Source organism: Cryptomeria japonica, chromosome 7, assembly GCF_030272615.1.
Source record: "Cryptomeria japonica chromosome 7, Sugi_1.0, whole genome shotgun sequence".
Taxonomy (NCBI): domain Eukaryota; kingdom Viridiplantae; phylum Streptophyta; class Pinopsida; order Cupressales; family Cupressaceae; genus Cryptomeria; species Cryptomeria japonica.
In genome coordinates, this window is record NC_081411.1 from 581,372,985 (window position 1) to 581,395,688 (window position 22,704).

Sequence of the window (22,704 nt, forward strand, 5' to 3'; positions counted from 1 at the left end):
TGCAGTCAAAATTGCAAGTGTCGCAATTTTAGGACGCTACACCTTCTGTAACCTTGAACACTGACTTCTTTGGGTTCAATGACACTCCATGTTCCCGACATCTTTGCAATACTTGTCTTAAGTTTCTTAATTGATGTTTTCTCCTCTTCGAGAAGACAGTTAGGTCATCAAGATATACAACAATTATCTTATCTTTCAAATGACTGAAAGATAAGTCCATAGCCCTATGGAAAGTCTCCCCTTCATTTATCAAACCAAATGGTACCCTATTATAGGCGAAAGTACCCCAGGGAGTGATGAAAGCAGTTTTATGTTGATCACTTTTTGAAACACTAATCTGATTATAACCAGAAAAGCCATCAAGCATAGACATCATTTCTAAACCAGAGACTATTTGCAAAATATGATCCATAGCAAGTAATGGGTAATTATCTTTGAGATTAGCCTGATTCAAATTCCTAAAGTCCACACAAATTCTTATCACTCCATTTTTCTTATGAACAGGGACAATGTTGGCTATCCAATTAGAATGGTGAATAGAATATATAATTCTAGCTTTTAACATTTTATCTACCTCCTGAAATATAGCTTCATCAACTTTGGGGATAAAGTTTCTAAGTTTTTGTCGGAAAGGACTTGTTTCAGGCTTTAGAGGAATGTGATGTTGAAATTTTCCTTCCCTGAAGTTCTTCAGGTCATTATAACACCAAGCAAAAATGTCTTTGTATTCCAACAAGAGAGTGATGAACCTTTCTTTCTCTGCGGGTGTGCAATATTTTCCTAGATTTATATACTTAGGATCTTCCCCAGTTCCAATATTAACTCTTTCATAACCACCAACATCTTGGACTGCATGAATATGTTCATCTTTTCTCTTCTTATATGCATCATGACGATCAAAGAGACGTTCTAAAGAGACCAACCCTTTAGGAATCTTATTCCCTTTTAATTGTATTGCCCCATTATTCATTTCTCAACCCTGCTCCGGCAAAAACTCCTTACATTCAGCATCTGGTCCTTCAAAGAAGGTGGCAACAAACGTTTCTACGCAATGCAAGAAGTTGTTGATTTGTTTGTCATTCTCAAAGACCTGCCAAAATTCAAAATTATCAGGTACACTAGGTCAGTATATCAATTCCACTCGATAGGTATCATTTGTAAATTCAGGATGAGGAATCAATAGAGAAATCAATACTGCTAAAGAATCAGCTTTAGAATTATGTTCTTTAGGGATAAATTCAATAGAAAATGCATCAAAACCTTCAATTTCATCCCAGACTCTATTTTGGTAATGCTTCAATCTCTCATTCTTCACATTAAACAATCCTCTGACCTGTTTCACAATTAATTCTGCATCTCCCTTAACTTGTATAAGTTTTACTCCCAATTTCTTCACTTCAGCTAATCCCAATAACAAGGCCTCATACTCGGCAGTATTATTTGTGTTCTTGAATTCTAGTTTAAAATAAAAAGGGATGTGTCTGTCAGAGGGAGGAATGAGAACTACCCTAGCTCCAGAACCTGATGCTACACAACTTCCATCAAATTCCATCAACCATAAATTCTCTTCTGCCTTCGGTTGTGACAAATTCCCTATAGCTTCATTATCAGATAAGATCATATAATTTCCAAATTGGCATTCATGGTATAAAATTTGAGCCTTTGGATCATCAGAGGGAAAAACGGTGAACTTAGATTTGGGTTCAGGTTGCAAAATGACTCGATGTTTCCCTATGGGAATGGTGGCTTGAGACCAATCCATCTTTATCTCGCCCTCTAAGTCTCTACAAAATTTTTGACTTAATAACATGTCATAACTTGCAGGGATATTAGCTATTAAAATGGTTAACTTAATTCTTTTATTTGGATGAGCAGCAAGGACCACTTGAGCATCTTTGATCTATCCTAATAAGGGTATTTTTTTGGAGTCCATTGAATAACATCGACCAAAGGTTTTTGTTGAGGATAATCCCAAAGCTTTAGCTACTACAGATGGCATGATATTATCTGAGGCACCCGAGTCTATAATACAGTTGTTTAATTTGTGACCATTTATGAACAAAGATATATAAAAAGGCTCGGGCTTTAATTCAAGAATAGATAGCGTATCATCAGTTTGATGGGCTACTATTTTAGGAATAACTTCATGAGTAGCAGGATGGGTTGACACATCACCTTGAGAAGACAATGTAGCATTAATTGACTATTGTACCACGTTGGCTTGTACATATGTATTATTTCCTTTTACAAACTTAACTAGCCTATCAAGTTCTTTTGGATTTAATTTAAGGTATTATGCTGGTGTAATTTGAATCCGAGAGGATTTAAAAAACTCTACAATATCAAATGAACCTTCAGTCTCTACAAATTTTGATAACTGGGGTTCTTGAGGTCTAAAATCATTATTAAGAAGCCTAGAAACAATGTCCTTACCTTTAGGATTCACAACATAAGATGAGGGAGCACCCCGAGGTTTTACATTCTGTTGATTTATTGTCAGTACAACACAGGAAGGATCCTCCAAGATAACCAAAATATTACCTCCTCTTTTTTAATCTGACTCGTACTCTAGGAAGTGGATTTCAGAGTCAACAGGTTGCCTAAAAGATTCTTCTTCACTTGGTTCATTTAAAACCTCTTTAGAACCAATCAGCTGAGCATAACGCACCATCTATGGACAAGAATTACCATCATGATCATCAGTGAGATGAAAAACACACACATTCGCCTTTAGTGGTGGAGCTTCAATTGCCAATCTTTGTTAGGTCAGGGGCAGTTGTAAGGCTTTATTCCCAGTTCCCATAGACTAATTTGTAATCCTCCTTGGTATGTCTTGGTAAGGTTGTGAATAAGATATACTGGCCTTGGGTAACTATCTTTTGAGTGTTATTACATCATTCATCAGTCTTTGAATTACAGGGTTTGAAGAAGTAGAGGGTTGCACATTGACCACTTGCACTTCTCTCTTCCATTTTCCCGCAGTAATCAAGTCATCCTCTAATTAAACAAGTGTTTTAACATCATTCAGAGTTGCAACTCTTTGCCTGCAAATCAATAAACTCATCTCTGAGGGCATAGAGTTTATAAAAAAATATTTAAAGTTATCATCTGAAGGTTTCTGATTTGCAAGAATTTTATGAACAATTTTATCAAATTTAGCCACGAAATCTCTCATAGATTCAAGGATTTCTTTTTTTAATTGAGATAACTAAGCCAAAAGGGAATGCTTGTTCTCTTCTACCTTGAACCTAGCCTCAAACCTAGTTTTTAAATCTTGCCAGTTTGTTATTACACTATTTGGCAAATGATAAAACCAATCTGCAGCTGCTTCAGTTAATGTTTGTACAAACAACCTTACTCCATCATCTTCATGTTGGACAACTATTACACCACATGCAACATTAAATGCATTCAAATGTTCATCAATTGTGACCTTCCTGTCACCACTGAATTTAGGCAAGTGATCTCTTGCTCTTTTGGGTAAAGCATTCAAATTTAGACCAAGATTCAATGGACCTATTGCGGCCACCCAAGGATTGTTGGCTGCCATCGGAAGAATGATATTGAGAGGTGTTGGATTGATTACACTGGTTAAGGCAACACCATGCAAGGTTAGGGCTTGACAAACTAAGGATACAAGGAGTGAGGGGGATGGAGAAGGAGGTCTACTTCTTGCTCGTCTCTTAGGTGAAAAGGACGTCTGAAAATTTAAGTTTTACATTTCTTGAAAGACAGAGTCAACTATTCCTTCATGCCTTTGAGACCTAGTGTATCTTCTTGGCTCCAACCTGTTTACAAGGCAAAGTTTTAATGGCACCGAATAGACTCTTAAAGATTGATAAGATAGTTCTTTGTATCATGTAACCAGGCGACCAATCTTATTATTTGACTCCCCAACAAAGTCGCCAAAAATATGTTGGTTAACAGATTTGCTTTTCCTTTAATATTTATATATTTTAAAATGATGACTCATGCATACCCTTCATGAAAAAGCAAATGAACTAGCAGTTGGGTGAACCGAGTTTCGGTTTACCCTTTGCATGAGAGTGTAGCTCTTCGTCAGATTTTCAATGAATTTTTATGCAAATAACTCAGAAAGAAACACACTTTTTACCAGAAAGCAAGAAAGGATTTCACATTCATTTGTCAACACAAAATAATGCTACAAGATAATTATCAATAAATGTAAAGCTCACAAACTTTACTCCTGCACATATCCACTCAATATAAAAACTTATTCCACCAAGAATAATCAATGTAGCATAAATGTTGATCGATACTCGCTCATGCCTCCCAGGACAAGGGGGATCAAAATCATTTAAACAACAATGTAGCACTTTAAAAAAAAAAGATCAATGAATTCATAGACTTAGAAAGAACTGGTAATGAAATAAAATATTCTGCACATAAGCCCAACAGAGATTACTCTATCATTCAAACACACAGATTTGAAGATCATATCAAAATATCATTCCATCCATGTACCATAAATGTCTATACTGAAATTCAAAGAAAATTAAGTTTGTCCTTTTCAAATCAAAGTTTTTTGGACCTTTAGAAAGACTTCTAAAACAATATAAATAGTCGTCAGGCTATGATAGTTTGTTACAAATAAACCAGAGTCAAACGATTAACTCCACATGAGAGTTAAAGAAGTTTAGTTTTTAAAACTGAAAAACAATAACTAAACTGGAAAAGCAGCACAAACCGTGAGCAACACAAACACGATCAAACTCCTGCAGATGATGTGGCCTCAACATGTTTGTCTTGCGATGTAGGGGCGCTTCGAATATTTTGCCATTCCAAGTGGGCTGAGGAGAAGTTCAAAACGAGCTAGTAATGTGGGGGGGCAATATGTAGGATTCCCTGCTTCCATACCTCTTTCTTTTTGCTTACCTGTAAGACCTGACCCAGTTCATTTCAAGATGATCGAAGCAGACAACCAACATTGATTCAATTCTTGCAATTTTTGAGAAATCCTCAATTGTCAAGAACTTTGCTTCTTGAATTTGTTGCACTCGATCTTTGAAAACTTGGATCATATTTGATGAGTCCTCAAGCATCTACTTATCCTCTTTTAGAAGTTGAAGATCTATGCATTTCATGTCTTTCTGCACAGTGTTAGTCAATTCTTTTAATTCTTTTAGAAGCTTGATGGATTCCTCATGTCCTTTCTCAATAATTGAGTTTCTCCACTCAATATTCTCTTTACAAACGAAGAGTACATTATCATCAAGGTTGTGCACTGGATTTTCAGCTATATATTTCATCACTCCATATCTCTGAGTATCTCTCATCTGCTTCAATACAACCAACCATTTACTCTTCTCTTTTTCCCAAGCAACTATTTCTATTTCTAACTCTTTTCCCACAGACTCTGCATTTTCAAACACCTTGACCAGATCAAAAATATAGCTAGTACCCTGCTGGGCAATTGATTCAAGCCATTCACTAAAGACATCTGTAATCATTTGGCTCCTTTGAACCTGATAGAGTAACCTCTAGTTCATTGGTGATTTTGGATCAAATGACAAAGAAACTTGGGAAAGCGACTAGGGATTTGGATCCTGAACTGCATTGATATATTGAGCCATTTGCATTATGATCTGCTTCATCTTATTTTTGTCTTTTTCATCTTTCCAACTTCTAGTAAGGATCCTTTTAGTTGAAGTCTCCAAATGTTTAGCATCAGCAGCCCTTCATGTTTCCCCTAGATCAATCTTTTCAATGATGAAATCTTTCTCAGTGATATTCTCAACCTCTTTATCCATTGGGGGTCTAGCTACTTCTGCAATCCAATGTATTGTTTGCTCATCCACGTCAATCATTGTTTATGTTTCAAGTCTCTTGGACTTTGATGTTCTTCCCAGACACTTGCTGACCATGTCCTCCATTGGGATTGAAATAGGAATTACATTCCTCTTCTTAGTAAGCAAAGCACTCAGCCACTTAGGAGCAGTAGATGTTTCCCTTGGTTATGGTGATTGTTGGTTAATGATGACAACAACCATGGTATTCCCAGAATCCTCAGGTTGCTGGATTTCCTTTCCTTTATCTGCAACGTCTGTGATGGGTTGGTCCTGTATCTGAGTATCCATTGCTCCTTGAGTTTCTTCCTCAGAATCCAAGTCTACTACAAGTGAACTTGCAAGGGTTTTCTAATTTCTTTTCCTACTACGTGATCTGGTAACACAGGCAGAGGCGGAACCCAAAGAAGACTCTCTTAAATTTGCAATTTTGGCTTTCTCTGTCCTTTGTTTTTGATCACCTGCAATATCAATAACAATGTCAGAATAAGAGAGAGATGTTTGAGAAGTTGCACGAGTTCAACCAACTCTTTTATCTTTAGGTGCAGATATAGGCCTTTGTCTAAAACAACGATCTTTCAACCATCTTTTTGTTTGTTTGAACACATTGAAGGTTCTGGCCTGAATGTTATCATCCCCTTTCCTATCCCAATCAATTTGTGGGATAGGCTACCAATGTATCCTTTCGTCGAACTCAGGATCAACAACTTCCTCGCCTTCATCTTCTTGCACATCAGAAACATTCATGGATAAACCCATTGTTACAATTTGTTGAACCGTGAATCTCGACCACAACCTTCTTCTAACTTCAAATTCATCACCACAGTTCTCCCAATAATCCTCCAACTGAGGTTCATGCCGAAAACCATTATCAACATTTAAATTATCTATAAAAAAACCTCAACTGTCAAATTTATATCTTGCAACATACAACTACAGTTTGAACTTCTTGAGTTCAAGTTTAAGGTTCAAGGCATCTGAAATTGATGCACGACTATAGTGTCCAAGTTCTACTGGAAATACAACCCCAAAATTCTCTCCACTTTTCTTGTCAATATAAGCTAGCTGTCGATTGACTTTGATTAAAACATAGCTATCCAAAACATACCTGAGTAACTTGAAAGGTTCACCCTAAAAGTCGCCAATTCTAATATATGTGAACTGAGCGAATTAGATAAAGAAACTACCATAAATACCAATAAATTCCATGGATTTCGTTGAAAACCTCCTATTTGTGTTTCCCTGCAATTTATAAACCAATCTTCCTACAAAAATGTCATTCCATCTCATGAAAATTTATGCATATCTTTGTTCCTGCAGGTGAGTGTGATATTCATATACCCTTATTCCATCAATTCAGGGTTTATGATACAAGCCATTCCAATCTCGAGTACAAGCAAGCATATAAAACAAACATGAAGACATATAGAAACCACTCATTCCCGCAAACCTATTTAGACTCCCATGCAATCTATCTGCAACAAGTTGCCCCCAATCTAGATAGGCACTTTCGTTCAACATAACTTGGATGTATAAATACATCCAGTCTTCCCAGTAAAAGGCATGGGAATTTCCTTTCAACCTATTCAACAGGACAACAATATCTCGTACCTCTGTTATGAAGTGCTCTCTAGTAAGTGGCCTTGGTAATCTGGAACCTCCCTTTTGAATTTTCAATAACCAATTTTGGGCAATCACACTTTTATAAGTGCTCTTTTTCTCAGAAAGAAGGAATATGAAGTACCAATTGTCCAGTCTTCATATGGCTCCTTATGAGGAATACCCATAGCTGCCATTATGGTATCCCTGTCTATTTTTAACAGCACTGCTCCATTAATGTTCCTGATACATCCATGCTCCGCATCATACCAGTTCATACATTCCAATACTCACTCTGCACATGGTGCAGCGATGGGAAATGCAACAGCCTCAACCAAACCACTCTTCACAATTTTGTCCATCATCAAATTTTGAGCTGGGTTTTTGGCTCTCTCAAGAAAATTGGAGAGGTCCACCTGTGCTAATGAAGCATTCCCCATCTCTGGAAGCAAGCTAACTAAACAAGAAGCGCGCCCCAATTTCAACAGAGTTGGCCTCATGATGGCCCCTCTCATATTTATCAGATAATTTCAGGAATGAAATAAACTCTTCTACACAACAAAGGGAACCAACAATAGCTAGCTTCCAAAACAAGTAAATACAACAGAAGAGAGAACAATTGAAACTAATCTAGTCTCGACAATAAATTCTCAAAAATATTCTTAAATGCAGATACAATACCTCCAAATTTCCTCACTTTCATAGCTACTGAGGAGGTTCTAGAAACAATTGCTAGCTTTTGCAACAAAAATGGTCAAAATCACACTCAAATCCTAGCTAGATGTACTAATTAAGTAAGCTCGTGTGAGCTTACACCTGATTTGATGTATAACCGACATGCATTTAATTTTGGGTCATTCCATCACACGACTCACGAATTATCATGATTGCTTGCCATAATTTAGAAACTAACATTTTGAAATCCCCATAATATTCTCTTTTCCCGCCACTACATTCACTTCATGATGCACATGTCAATTCTACATGGAATTTCAGACTTTAAGAATTTGAACTTTGAACCAAGAACCAAGAACCAAAAGGTTCAAAGGGTCAAGCTCAATATTGAGAAATAACACAAAGCAACACATAACACAGTCTATGCGACAAAACAAAGAATAGTGAACGAGCAAATACATAACCGACGCATGATCAACTTTGAACCTTGAACCTTGAACCAAGAAGGTTCAAAGGTTCAAGTTCAATACAAATTGCAACAAAGCGCTCGCTTTTACCATAACACAAAGTCGCGAAGAAAATTCTTTGAAGTGCGCTTTGAACTTTGAACTTTGAACTTTGAAAAGGTTCAATGACTCGGGTTCAAAGAGAAGAAATACATAACTGAAAGGAAAATAAACATTAAAAAGGTGACCTTCGAATTTGAATTTTTTTTAATGAAAGTAGGGAGGACTAACAACGACAGATTATGTTCCTATGCTACTCAAGGATGTCTACAAGTGAATAGAGGAGCCATGATGGGCATTATCTTTTTCTTTGTTTGTTGTTTGTGGTGTGAACCAAAGAAGTTCTAGGGCAATTGCTCTAGTGGGTGCCTGTGATAGGAGCATTCAGCTTGTGAATGCCACACATACCTCGACCCCTAGCGTAATTCCCATAATGGAGGGTTCACTCCTTGTTTTCTGCGTGTTTGTTTCTTCAATGAGATATCTTTACATCTTGGGTCCTTATACCTTGATGTGCTAAGCTTCGTTGTTCCTTAACAAGGCTCAGTGATAAATATATATTGTGCAATAAATAATGACACAAGTTTGTGAGTCAACCATTCTCATTTGCTTATTTTTAGTTTGCTGATTCTTTTTATCATCTCTTTCTAAATAATTTTCTATCATCTAACATTATTCTTTCATTAATTTATTCTCTCTTTCATCTTACTAACATTTCTTCAAAGTATATATGAGTTAAAAGAGATAAAGCAATATTCTGACATTATCAAACAAAAACAAATTAAATACATTACATTCATTCTAGGTTACATCCATACAATATAGATTGTATTCATTAGATCATATTCATATAGTTTAAATTGCATTCATATTGTATAAACTGCATTAATATCATATAAGATTGCATTCATTTAGTCATTCAAACCATATTCATATAGTCTAAATTGCATTCATTTTAGATCATATTCATATAGTATAAATTACATTGCACTAATCATTACATCCAAAACATATAGAAAACATTGCATTAATGATTGCATTTACATATATAGAAATCATTCATAAATCATATAGACATGGATCACATAACACATAGAATCATACATCATACATAGAACACAAAGCATAATGGATCACTGCAAAAAAACTACATATCATATATATAACTCTAAAATGGTAATGTGTCAAAATACAATCATCATAAAAGGCCCAAAGGCTCAGATAACATGATCTAAAGTGCCTCAACCCGCACTACCTCTATCTCCAGGTGGATCTTGTCTACTAGATCTTGCCTTGGGATTTCCCAAAGATGTTCGCGGTGGACCCATGATGCCAGTGCTACTAGTATCTCTCGAGGTAGATCTGCCCAATCTCCTACGATATATATATGCAATATAGCTAGGACCTGGCTCTCCCTCTGGGACAACTCTCTCATACTCAAGACGCCAATACATACGCTCCTCAGACAATTGAATAATGCGCTCATCACGTGCTAGCCTACCTATATCAGAAGCCCTATACTAATCATATGCATCATGTGCCAATTGCATCCTCCTCACTATGTCATCTCTCTCCCTCTGGAGATGATCCCTCTCACTGGCTATTTGTCCCTCTCTCTCTCTAACACACCATAATCCCTATGGAATAGATCCTTCTCAACACCCCGTCGCTCCCTCAGTCTCGGCACCTAATCCTCTAGACTCCAAATCCGCACTCTAAGAATCTGTGAATCATCATCTCCATCACCACCCTGCCCTCCATCCCCACCCCCCTTTGCAACTGGTGCATCCTCTAACTCAGGCATTTCATCATTATCCCCATCCTTGCTACTCGATGATCCTAATATAGAATCATCGTCGTCTCCACTAATTTTGGAGTCGGTGTCTCCACTGATGTCTATATCCTCATCACCCTCCTCTTCTGCACCACCATCATCATCTCCTCCTCTACCCTCATCTCCTCCACCATCTCCCCTCTCTCCTCCCTATCAACTCTCCTCCGCTATCTTAGATGACGTATCTGTTGAGGTGTGATAGAAATCATCAGATTAGTAAGTGGAATAAGCCTATGTCTGGCCCACCATGCATCGTACTGAGGTGTAGTCCCTGGATCTGCAACACCTGCTCTCCAACCCCATTGTAATGCTTGAAGTGCATCAAACTCTGCAGCAACCACATGTAGCTGTATACAAGCACCCCAATTTGCAACCTCATGAGAAACATGAGAAAAATAAGCCATGACAGTAGGTACTCCCTGTACCTCTCCAAACTACCTAAGTACTCGTCCTAGTAGGTACATCTTAATGATCCTCTGTATCTCAACAATCCTCCCAATGAGATATCTCTGATGTCTACAAAATGATAAATGTTGAGCATCATCTACCCAATCGGGGCAATCCAAGTAAGGTCTCTAAATGAATTGCTGCAAGATGTCAAGTTGATGATGCCAATATAATGTGTTACTCGAACCCCTGTGTCTAATACCGGGTGTATATCTATAAGCATATGGCTCCTCAGGCTGCAAGTCAACATGAATAACTGGCCTAAAAATAGAAATGTGCTCCCAAGCCCAAGTCTGGAGCAATGTAACACCACAACTGACAGATCTGTATCTCAAGTAAATAATGATGTGCATCTGGTAATAAACCATCGGTAAAAGACATGGAACCCAAGCATACACTCGCTGATGAACAATCATATCATGGAGTACTCTGCCCCATCCAACTGGGAATTTGTGATCTCTCCTATAAGGGATAAGCAAACCGCCTACAATATTTCACAATACTACAGTGAGATCATCATAGTCTAAACGAGCCCATGGTATATCATAATGACCATTGATCTGTAAGTCCTACTCGTCACACTAAAAAAGGGCACACAATCTCGCGATACCATCATCATTATCATATACAACTCTATCTCCATGAATGGGAATATGTAGTATCTGCCATACATCCTCTAAAGTAATGAATTGGAATTTGGGGATTATTTAAATTCCAATTCCAAATTCAAATTCAAATTCACATTTCTTCTAATTTCATATAATTCAAATACATGTGCATGATTTCAAAAATCAAATTGAATACCAAAGTCAAGTTCTAAATATATTCAAATGATAAATTGAATTTAAAATAAATTCAATATTTGAATTAAATCTCATGCAAAGATTAAATTGAAAATCAAATTCAAAGTGCAAGCACATGCTAAATTAATTAGTTCAATTAATTAATTAATTAAATCATTATCTTTTCAATCTCTATTTCTATCTTCCACTTTGCTTTTTTCTAAAAATATTTCAATCAGTTAACTATTCCATCTATTTTAATTGATTAATTACATCATTCTTTAATTCTCCTCCAATCATTCTTTTTCATCTTTCAATCAGCTTTTTTCTCAATCAGTTAACTCAATTAACTATTCAATCTATTTTATTCCACCTCCAAATCAACAGTTCAACTATCAATCAACATGTGAGCTCACCCGAGTTCCACCTCTTGATCTATCTGTTCCACCTCTCAATCAATCCTCTCTAATAATCAATAAATTGAGCATGCAATCTCCATTTTCAACAATCACGAACTTTGAATCTTTGTGTCATTTGTAGGTTGCTAGCACAATATTTGAGAGCCACCATACCACGAAGAAGAGAAGAACAATGGAAGCCATATGCAATCATGGAATAGAGAGTCTTAATTGAATATTTTATATTCCTATTACTTTGTTTTGTATTATTTCATTGGTTTATTTAGGATTCTTTGGTTAGATATGGATTTGTGATTTCCCTTTGATTCTAATTGAATAATGATGAATTTTACATACAACAAGAATCTTGCTTGATAGGAAATCCTCATGAAAGAACAAAATTTGAACCCTCCTTATTGGTTTTGTGTTGATGGGAAACTTCTTTATCTTCTTGTTGATTTGTAAAGTCTATTTTGTGTGATTGATTTGATAGAAGCATGGAAATTTCTACACTATTCTCATGTTGCTCGTGATTCTACTCTACAAAAGATACTGGTTTGACATCTAAGGTTGAGCAAAACATCTCTAAGTCATCAATAATCTTATGTATGTTAACTCTTCATTTTGTAAGACAAGGTTGTCCTCATTTGCCTCCTCATAAATCAACACCTTGCTATGGTTAGGATTTTTTGATTCAAGAAGCGCTATCTTGACATCATTACTTGAAACAAAATTCATCTATGGTGCTAGATAAAATGTCTTCATTGATTTCCAACTTACTCTCTTCAAGCATGTTGATCTTCTCCTTCTTCAAACAAGGGTAGACCAACACATTATCAAAGTTATTAGCTTCTTCCTGCTATCCTGAACTTGTTGTTGATGGCATTAGATTTTGATTGTTGTGCTTCATGGATCCAAAATTCCACTTGTTTTCTTTGTTGCTAGATCTCCTTGTGGTACTTTGCAAAATGCCTAATAATTCTAAGTGCTTTGAATGGAAATTATGATTTTAGAAAAACAACAAAAAGCTTTTACAAAACCTAGAGACTCTTATTGATCGACACCATCCCCAATAACTACACAAAAAATAATTGACTCCATCTAACTATAGTAGATTAATGTAGAAAATTCAATGCATACGACTCAACTAACCAACAAAATCCCTCATCGAGTAACCTACTATCTCTAATGTGCTCATTTGATTGTCAATCCAAGAAGTGTATGTTCTTGGATGATATTGGTATTGTATGCACACTAAGAAATACTTCTAGGTTATTCTATCAATTTTGTATGGGAAATTAAATTGAAAGCAACAAATTGAATTGGAAAGGTACAATGTGAAAGTAGGTTTTACTACACAATAGTTGTTACCAATGATAGAATGGTTGTTTGGGTTATTGAAAACTACAACTATTAGAGATACATCATACCTTAAGTGGCCCTTTCTTACTAAGTGCTCAAAATTGACAAATAACTTGGTCCACTGAAAGTACAATATGTTGTTTCTATTAAAATGAAATCACTGTTGAAACATAACAATAATAATCCAAACTTCTATAATCTATCATCTACCATCTACTATCTTTGCTTGATTCAATTTTATAATCTAATTGAATCTAACAAATATCTAACTGAAAATAATAGTTGTCCTCTCAATCCTTCAAACTAGGAAGATGATTATTTTTCCAAGTGACACAAAACAATGAGTCATATTACAACTTATCAAATAGCTAGTTGGAAAAGTGCTTAGTTTGAACTCTTTTATGATAAAATTGAATATTATTTTGTGCATAAACACATGGAAATTCACATCAGATTGAGATAGAATGATTCATAACTGACCCATTCACAACTTTGTCAACCTCTACCTTCCAACTCGCCACTTTCTACTCAGTCACCTTTTGTTATGTACCGCTCCTTCATTATCATGATATTCTTAAAACTCTTTTTTTTGGTTTTGTTCCCCTCCTTTTCCTCTTTTCAGATCATTTTTCAAAAATTGAAATTTCATTGAGAAATGAGGGAGATATCCCCATTTTATTGAAACTAGTTTTTTTACTTTTTATTCGCACTTCTAGAAACGACTGCATGTTGACAATTGTCAACTATTTCTTCTTCTTTTTTAGTTACATGAACAAGTCAATCCTTCCACAAAGGATATGTTAATCGTTCCAAAATAATTAACATTTACTTACTACCATTCATCATAATATATTACCATAATTTAACATCAAGTAACTAAACATACAAATATTTATCAATCATCATCAATCATAGTCATTGCTTCACGGAATTAAGGCACTGTTCATAAATGTATTGGAATGGAATTGTAAACATGGATTAAAGTGTCGTAGATCATGAAATAAATAAAAATTTATAGGCTCATTAGTCAATATTAGTTCTAGTGAAGAAGGATGTAACATACCTCATTCCCAAGCCCTTTGTGATTCTACGATGTTCCAATTTTATGATAAAAATGAAAATGCTCTATTGACTTATGCTATATAAAAAGTATCAATTTAAAATTTTTATGTATAATGCGAGATTATATTTTATAATGAATGCCTAAGAAATTTTGAGGTTGTTACAAATAGTTTACTTTCAATATATTTCCTTATTGATAAGAAAAATACAAAACATTATAACAAGCAAAACAACCTAGGATAGTCCAAAATACATATCCTATATACATCACATGCACATGCAAAACCCAAACAACTTCCTTAGTTGGGAAAACCTTAGGGGTCCTATGATTGTAGCTTGACATTAACATTGGGTAGTGATAACACATGTTCACTTTGACCTCTATCCCACCATTCATAACTCAGTCTAATTGAATGCCCTTAAAGAAAAAAATTGGATTGTAAAGGGAAAATAGGTTTATAAAGAGTTGATTGAGCTAAGGGGAAGACAACTTCCACCCACTCTTCCTTTTGCTCACCAATAATCTTAACCTTGCCAACAAAAGCCACTGAACCATCCACATTAAACTCAACATAACCATTAACCCCAACTCATGGAGTTCAAACAATGATTGATATGCAAGCACACTTTTAAAAATGTTAAAGATGGATTAGTACTTCACTTTGTATGCAAATTTAATACTTTTGGTTGTAGAATGCACTCTATGATCCTAAACTATGTCTTGAAATAAGATTTAAAGCTAAAAAGTATTGACAAATGACTATATGCTCCATTTTTCATTATAGTTTGAATTTGCGCTTGTAGAACTAATCTTCTCGCTTACAGAAATGAACATGCTCTACAAATTTGATTTGTGTCAATTGAAATGAATTGCATATACTTAGATGCCTAGAGAATATTTACTTCACTATTTGGACTAATTTCAAGAGTAGGTAGTATTGACAAACACCTTAATGAGTTTGTTAAGTGAAAATTTTTTCCTTTTATGAAATCACTTTTTTTAAATTATTAGTTTTGAAACAAAGATCAAAAGACAAATAATTGAATAGCATGCCAACTTTGTTATTAATAAAACAAATACTAATACAAGCAAATGATGCCAATACAACATAGAATCAAACTCAACATTAACATAAAGTATCATATTATTAAACTATAGCAACTGAATTTAATCTATCCAAATAATTACTAATCTTTCCGAATAAAGGATACACAAAACCACTATTACTTAAAATTAAAATCAACCATACTCCCTCATAAAAGTAGAATCAATAGCCCCAGCTCGGGACACTACAAAAAATAACAGCAATAGCATCAGTTTTTAGGGTCATGTTGAGCCTCGGGGTTAGGGTGGAGAAAAAACAAAACTATTGAGGGGTTAGGGTTGAAAAATAAAACTATGAGGCTTAGGGTTATGGGAAGAGAAGGAAAACCATTAGGGTGGAAAAAGAAAAAGAAATAGGGTTAGGGTTAAATGGACACGGGGTGTTATCTTTATATGCGCGACAACGCTCCATCCTGATACTCATATCATTGTTTTTGCAGGCGCCTTGGACGGCGAGTGTTCTCGGGTCATTTCTAGAACGCTACTGCGGCGGGAAAGTAACGCTCCATTATGCAGGCCAAACCATAATGGAGTGCTGTCTTTCCCGTCGCAATCTCGTTCTAATAATGTGGATTGAGAATTTAGTTAGCTCGCTTTTCTTCTCATCTCTAGGGTTTGAAGATTGTGAAAGATGTTCAGAGACATTTTTATTAGAGTAATCTCATTGCTGAATTACTTTTGGTGAGTTGGGGTTGTGTTAATTCTAACTACAGCAGAACTTGATCTTAAAGGAATCAATTTTAATTGATATTTGTATTAGAATGCTATCAACTCTAACCATACGTTTTCTTCGAGGGCTTTTTGGTTCAGATACAAGATGGCAGGCTCCTACCAAAAGGGTTCCTATACTTTTGCATTAGAAGGTGTGATTTACAAGAGTTTTAGAAACTGATCTGTTTGCTACTTGTTTATGGATTATTGATTTTTGTGTCTGATTTACTAGTTTGAAGTTGTCTGTTCTTGAATTAGGCTTATGATGTTGTCTTACTTCAAATCTTAGATCTTCCATTTACTGTCGTATATTTGAACTGCTTTTATAATTCCAAATCGTAGATTTGAACTGCATTTATAATTCTAAATTTAGGTGTAAAATCGATCGTCAATATTAACTTTCAGGGATCTTAATTTGGATTAACTACAACTGCAAATCTGAACCGAAGTGAGTAATTAATCTGTCTAGTTTGAAGTAGAGAGCTAGTCTTGGTTGACTATTGTTATGGCAGTCGCAATTTACAGATCTGAATCTGGCTATAGAATGGATTCATTTTTTCCAGGTGTAAAATTGCTCAAGAAATCTTTTAAATCTGAGAGTGCACATATCTAAAAGATCTAAGCCTGGGTGTGAAGAATTGGGTGTCCTTAGAATTTCATGCGTGGGGAGATCTAAAGTGGAATTGGTCCAAATTATATCTATAGATATGAAATTATTAGACTTAATTAATAATACATACATTGCAGTATTGTTGAGTATACATGAAACATGCATCATGCATCATGCTAGGCATCCTGTATGAGCAGTCGTGTCCTAGATTAATGCTTCAATATCGCAGGAGAACGCGATCTTCATATTTTATTAGATCCTTAAAGGCTTCTGTAAATATTACTGGTTCCATATTAAGATTCAGGGCCGAGAAATACAAATGGCACCCTTTCGATAAGCGTGACAAGCTCAAAATATGGAGGTGGTCTAATTTTTTCCACTTAAAACCATCTATAAACACTAGCTCCTTTTCACCCCATTTCAATGCTAAATAGAATTGCAAGTTATTTTATTCAAGGCGGAATAGACCTAGATTGCGATTTTGGAAACCCAAAGTAGATGCTCAGACCAGACATCTATTGCAATCGTTTAATTCCCAAATTTGGGAATTCAAAGTAGAAGATCAACTCTAACTTATTGCGTGGGAGATCTTGCATGTCAAACTCCCTATTGCATCTGTATCAAACTCATCTACCTCTTCCCCAGCTTTTTGGTCCCATTTGTGCTAAAACAGATTCTATTAAACATGTTTTCTGGTCCTGTTCACCTGCACACAACTTGTGGTTCTCCCTTATTTCAAACTCCCTATCGCAATTGTTTAAACTCCCAAGTTTAGAAATTCAAAGTAGATGCCCAATTCCAACTTATGACATTATTTTGCATTTCAAACTTCCTGTTGTATTTGTATCAAATTCATTCAGACCCCCTCTGTCTTGTCCCATTTGTGCTAAAGCATAATCTATTAAACATACTTCTTGGTTCTGTCCACCTGTACACAACTTGTGGCTCTTACTTTTGGCCACTCCTCACTTTACGCAAGGCTTGGTCATGGAAGTCTGCACCTTTAGGAGGGTCTGGCATACAGGTTACCCTCTCTCAGTCGCCTAGAGACTTAGACAAGTCATCCTCAAACTGGTTTGGAAGTTCTGTTGCATTGTTTGTTTTCTGTGGTGCTTTCCTCCTCGCTCACTTTGACGTCTAGTTCGTTTTTGTCAGTCGGCCCCTCCGTATCTTTTTGCTTTCCTTTTATACCCTTGAAGTGACGAGGCAGAGAAAGATTACCATGCACAGCCTTCATGGACAACTTTAGAATGTTGAAAGATTGCATATTCCTGAATTAAGATTCTCGGAATACTAATGACTAGGCTGTACAATCTTTTTTTCAGCGTCTTCATCTAGTAAAGTGCAGTGGCTTGTAATGTTGAAAATAAATCTTGCTTTATTTCGCAACTATGGGATGGCGGTTTTCAAAGGGAAACATCAATCAAGATTTAGTGTGGTTTTTTATTTCTCCTAATGGACTGTTGACGTCAGTTCTTTGATTGTTTTGGCTCTATTTTGTTTCATTGTTTCTATGAAGACGGCCTTGTTTATTATGTAATGCTTTGGCCTTTGAATGCTTAGCTTGTTAAAGCTCTTACAGTTATTGTTGTTATGCTTTTCAGGCTGCACACTCCCATTGAATGGCCTCTCAATTTGATTTCTCTGGTCATGCTTGTTTGCCCTATTCTGCCCTCTTCTGTTCTGCTGTGTGCCGTTTACAATTTTGGCAGCATACTTGTGCCTTCTTTTGTAGCCATTGGAACCGACTTTTGCTTAATTTCTTATGGGCATTTTGTTGCTATAATGTGTTAAACTGTTGTAGCCGTTTTTCAACTTTATAATATTGTTATTTACCAATGGGCTTTTCTTTCAAGTGGACGTGCCAGCCCGCAATTCACTGGCAAACCTTTCTTCTGATTTTTTTCATGGTTGCTGTGGATGCAGAGGAGCACACAAATCTGCTAGATATTTTTAGATCTACTTTTCGTTTACGGTGAGTAGGTTGAAGCAGCAGCTGTAGGGAGAGATTGGTTTTGCTTCATCTTATTTTCATAAATTTTCTGCTTTGGTAGGTTTTCTAATATTTTTTCTGCAAATTCTGCCCATTTTTCTCATCTGCATCATTTGACTGCACGGCAGAATTTGTGCAGAATCTTAAGGTAAGTCGCTTGCCATGGTTTCAGTGAATTTTTTTTTACGAGAATTTTTACAAAGCTGCTTCATTTTTTGCTGTGTTTATTTTGCTGGGTAAGTCGAATCATCTGCAACAAAACATTAAATATTGAAACAATAAATAATTTCAGCTCTTTCAGGTTATTGGCCCACATAGAAGATCGGTTCGATTTTCTGTGAAAGTGAACTACAGGAGAGGATTTAACAATAATAGTTAACAAAAATAAATAAATTAATATAGAAACTGGCTGGACTGGAAAATAAAGAGCATGATGCTGGTGTCAATTCTCCACGGATAGCTATGGATTAAAAATGAAGATTGAAATACCAGTTTCTTCCACAGATCAGTTGTAAACAGAAAGGATATCAACTCCATACTAAAATAAATAAAATGCGACTGATGTATTGAGGATGACCAAGAAATTCTGAGTCATGCAATTTATATGCTCTAAAAATCACTTTAATAAAAGCAGAGGAGTGGGAAATGTGAGCAAGTCCAAATGAAAATTGTGTCAACGTCCCCAAGCTGATTATACAGGTTGAAAATATAACTCGAGTGTGGCCAACAACATAGGAAAAAATAAGAGATACCCTTCGACAGTGGCAAAATCCTGAGTTCTATGGCTTGACAACTCAATTTTATCATACTCAATTGGGAAGTAATCCAGAAAGATATATTGGAGGAAGTAGAACCTTAGACCTCTGAAGAGAATAAGCACCACCTCGCAATTGGTTATGCCAAATTAAGCTGATGCTGAAGCTATGGATCACTATAGGACTATTTCCCTCAATAGAACTATTTTCATGGTAATTTTGAAGCTTATTGCTGATAAAGCCAAGCTTTTGTCACATACGTTCATTTGACAATACTAATCAACTTTTGTTTTGTAGGGAGAAATCATGGATGACATGGTTGCATTGTAGGAATCATATGCTCCTTAAAGCTAGACAGAAAGCTGAGAATGCTAATCAAGCTAGACTAATCAAAAGCTTTGAGAGGTAAAGCAGATAGTTTTTAGATCTTATGCCCATTGAATTTTGGGTTCAGACAGCAAATGATTGAATGAATCATGAGCTGCAACATCACACTCATTTAACATTATCCAATAGTTACAGGAAACATGGTGTATGCTAGGTGAACCCATCATCATAATATGGGATGTTGTAATAAAAAAGATGCAAGGAAGGCACTTTCTTGGAGGATCAATGGTCGATTAGTAATGGTAGGAAGAGTCGAAGTAATCTATGGCTGTTTTCTAATATAAGTTTTATTGTGATAATGCCTGCAATTCGCTGGACTTATGATTTAGAGGGTGTCCACGTCAGGCTATGGTTTCTATATGTTTGGGTATTTCATGTCTTTTATGTTTTCTTCTTGTAAAATGCCTACTGATGCAAAAAAAATAACTTCTACTATTTAATGCTTGGACACTGCTTGAAAGTGTAGGGTAGAAACCAAACTAGTGAGGGAAGTCACTACCACAAGTGGTAAACTAATAGAGCCAAAAGCTAGTCTCTTTAGGTGCGGTTACCAAATGCAAATCTCCATGAACTGTGAACAGTCTAGGATAAATATCCTAGACTGTAAGTAGTCAATAAATTAAACAAATTAGATTAAATTGTGGTCTGATAAGCCTTACTAGTCCGAGTTGAAAAATTAAATTAATTATATGATATAATGAGTATTTGTACAAACTAAAATTCATATTTTAATTAAAACAAGTATAAATTTATATTGTTATATAACTATGTAATATTAAAACATCTATCGATTTCTCTAGTCATGCTTGTTTGCCTTAGTCTGCTCTCTTCTGTTACGCTGTTAAATTTTGGCAGTGTGGTTGTGGCTTCTCTTTTAGCCATTGGAACTGACTTTTGCTTAATTTCTTATAGACGTTTTGTTAGACTATAATGTGTTATCGTTATTCAACTTTATACTATTGTTTTTTATATTGGATTAAGAAAATAATACAGAAAAATACAACTGGATCAGCTGTCAACAGCAAAACAGCAGCAAAGAGAGACTGTCACTGCTGTCCAAAGAGAAGTTTCCAGTTAGAAAGGACGCTAAAATCAGCTACAGCAGCATACAATAGTTCATGATGAAAATAATGGACTTAAAACAGTCCACAAAACAGCAAGCTTACATTGTCATAATCTGGAAAACAAAAACAGTGCTCTTGGACCTATTGAAAGTAGATGTATTTTGCTTATGTGCATCCTTGAGTTGATCTTTTCATTCATTCGGACACTTGATTGAGTGTTCTTTAGAGGCGTAGCATTTAAGTGTTGTAGGAGAGTGTGCAGAGAAGTTACAAGGTAAGGATATATGCTGATCGTGTCTCTAGTGGGCCTCTGAAAGGCTTTAAGCCTGTAAAGATACCAAAATATTGGCAGAAGCAGCAAATCCCTGGTGTCGAGCTTTAAGTATTTTTGATGTTTACTGTTCTTTCTTGTTTCTTTTAATGTATTCGTTTCTTTATGGAAATACTAAGAGGACATGACACAAATTCAACTAAGTTGTTTTTACAGGGAAGGACATCTGTATTGGTGAATCAGCTATGGAATATTAGTGCTAATTATAGATCAAGCCTGTATCCTGAAAGGCTTTAAGCCTGTAAAGATACCAAAAGATTGGCAGAAGCAGCAAATCCCTAGTGTTGAGCTTTAGGTATTTTTAATGTTCGTTGTTCTATCTTGTTTCTTTTCATATATGCATTTCTTTATGGAAATACTAAGAGGACAGCACACATTCAACTAAATTGTTTTTACAGGGAAGGACATCTGTATAGGTGAATCAGCTATGGGATATAAATGCTAAATTGCTAATTAATTATAGATCAATATCTATTTTATTGTAGGCCAATAAAAGTACCTTAATACATTTAGGTGTGTTCAGCAGTCACCAGTGAGGCTAAAAGTGCTTTCAAGGGATAACTTCAATATATAATTAAGCTTAATAAATGCACAGTGGTACTCGAACAAGTATAATACTAATTTTTGCTAGGTGACACCATCCATTTCTGTGGAATTGAAATTTGCACCCTAGGTAGAAAATTGTAATTTCCAATACATGCTTATTAAGTTGTAAAACTGCACTACATTAGTAACAAATGGATCATTAGTTTACGGTTAGTTGTGACAATTTCCAATACATTGATCCTCAAGCTAGAGGTCAAAATACCCTTGTTAAATAGTAACTACAAAGATCTAGCTCACAAGATACGATGGAATTTGTCTTCTGAGATAACTCAACCTCCTTAAATTGACAGAGCATGTGCTGGGTGGATGTTGGATTGCTCGGTATATCTCAGGCTAAAGTTAATGTTTCTGAATTTGCTATTGGCGATCCCATTGGAAGGGGTTAGTTTGAATTTGAACACAAGCAATAATTAATATTATTAGAATATTTATAATATTCTTGTTATGCCATTGGAAGGGGTTAGTTTGAATTTGAACACAAGTTATAATTAATATTATTAGAATATTTATAATATTCTTGTTCATATCAATTATCATTTCCAAAACTTTATTGTAGTTTGATTATTTCAATACTTTATATGTTGAGTGCAATTGTAAGAGAAGTCAAGATCCTTTTTTATTGTAATACATTTAGCAGCTAAATGAGTTGGCCTAGTAGTGGAGAACTTGT

General features: G+C 35.5%; 1 long non-coding RNA gene across 1 annotated transcript; it reads left to right on the plus strand.

Annotated features, from left to right (window-relative positions):
* The first annotated feature begins 15,798 nt into the window (after positions 1-15,798).
* On the plus strand, positions 15,799-22,564 carry LOC131048440 (uncharacterized). The gene is made up of 2 exons (XR_009106422.2): positions 15,799-16,440; positions 21,046-22,564. It is a non-coding gene; the product is annotated as an uncharacterized LOC131048440 (long non-coding RNA).
* The last annotated feature ends 140 nt before the right edge of the window (positions 22,565-22,704 follow it).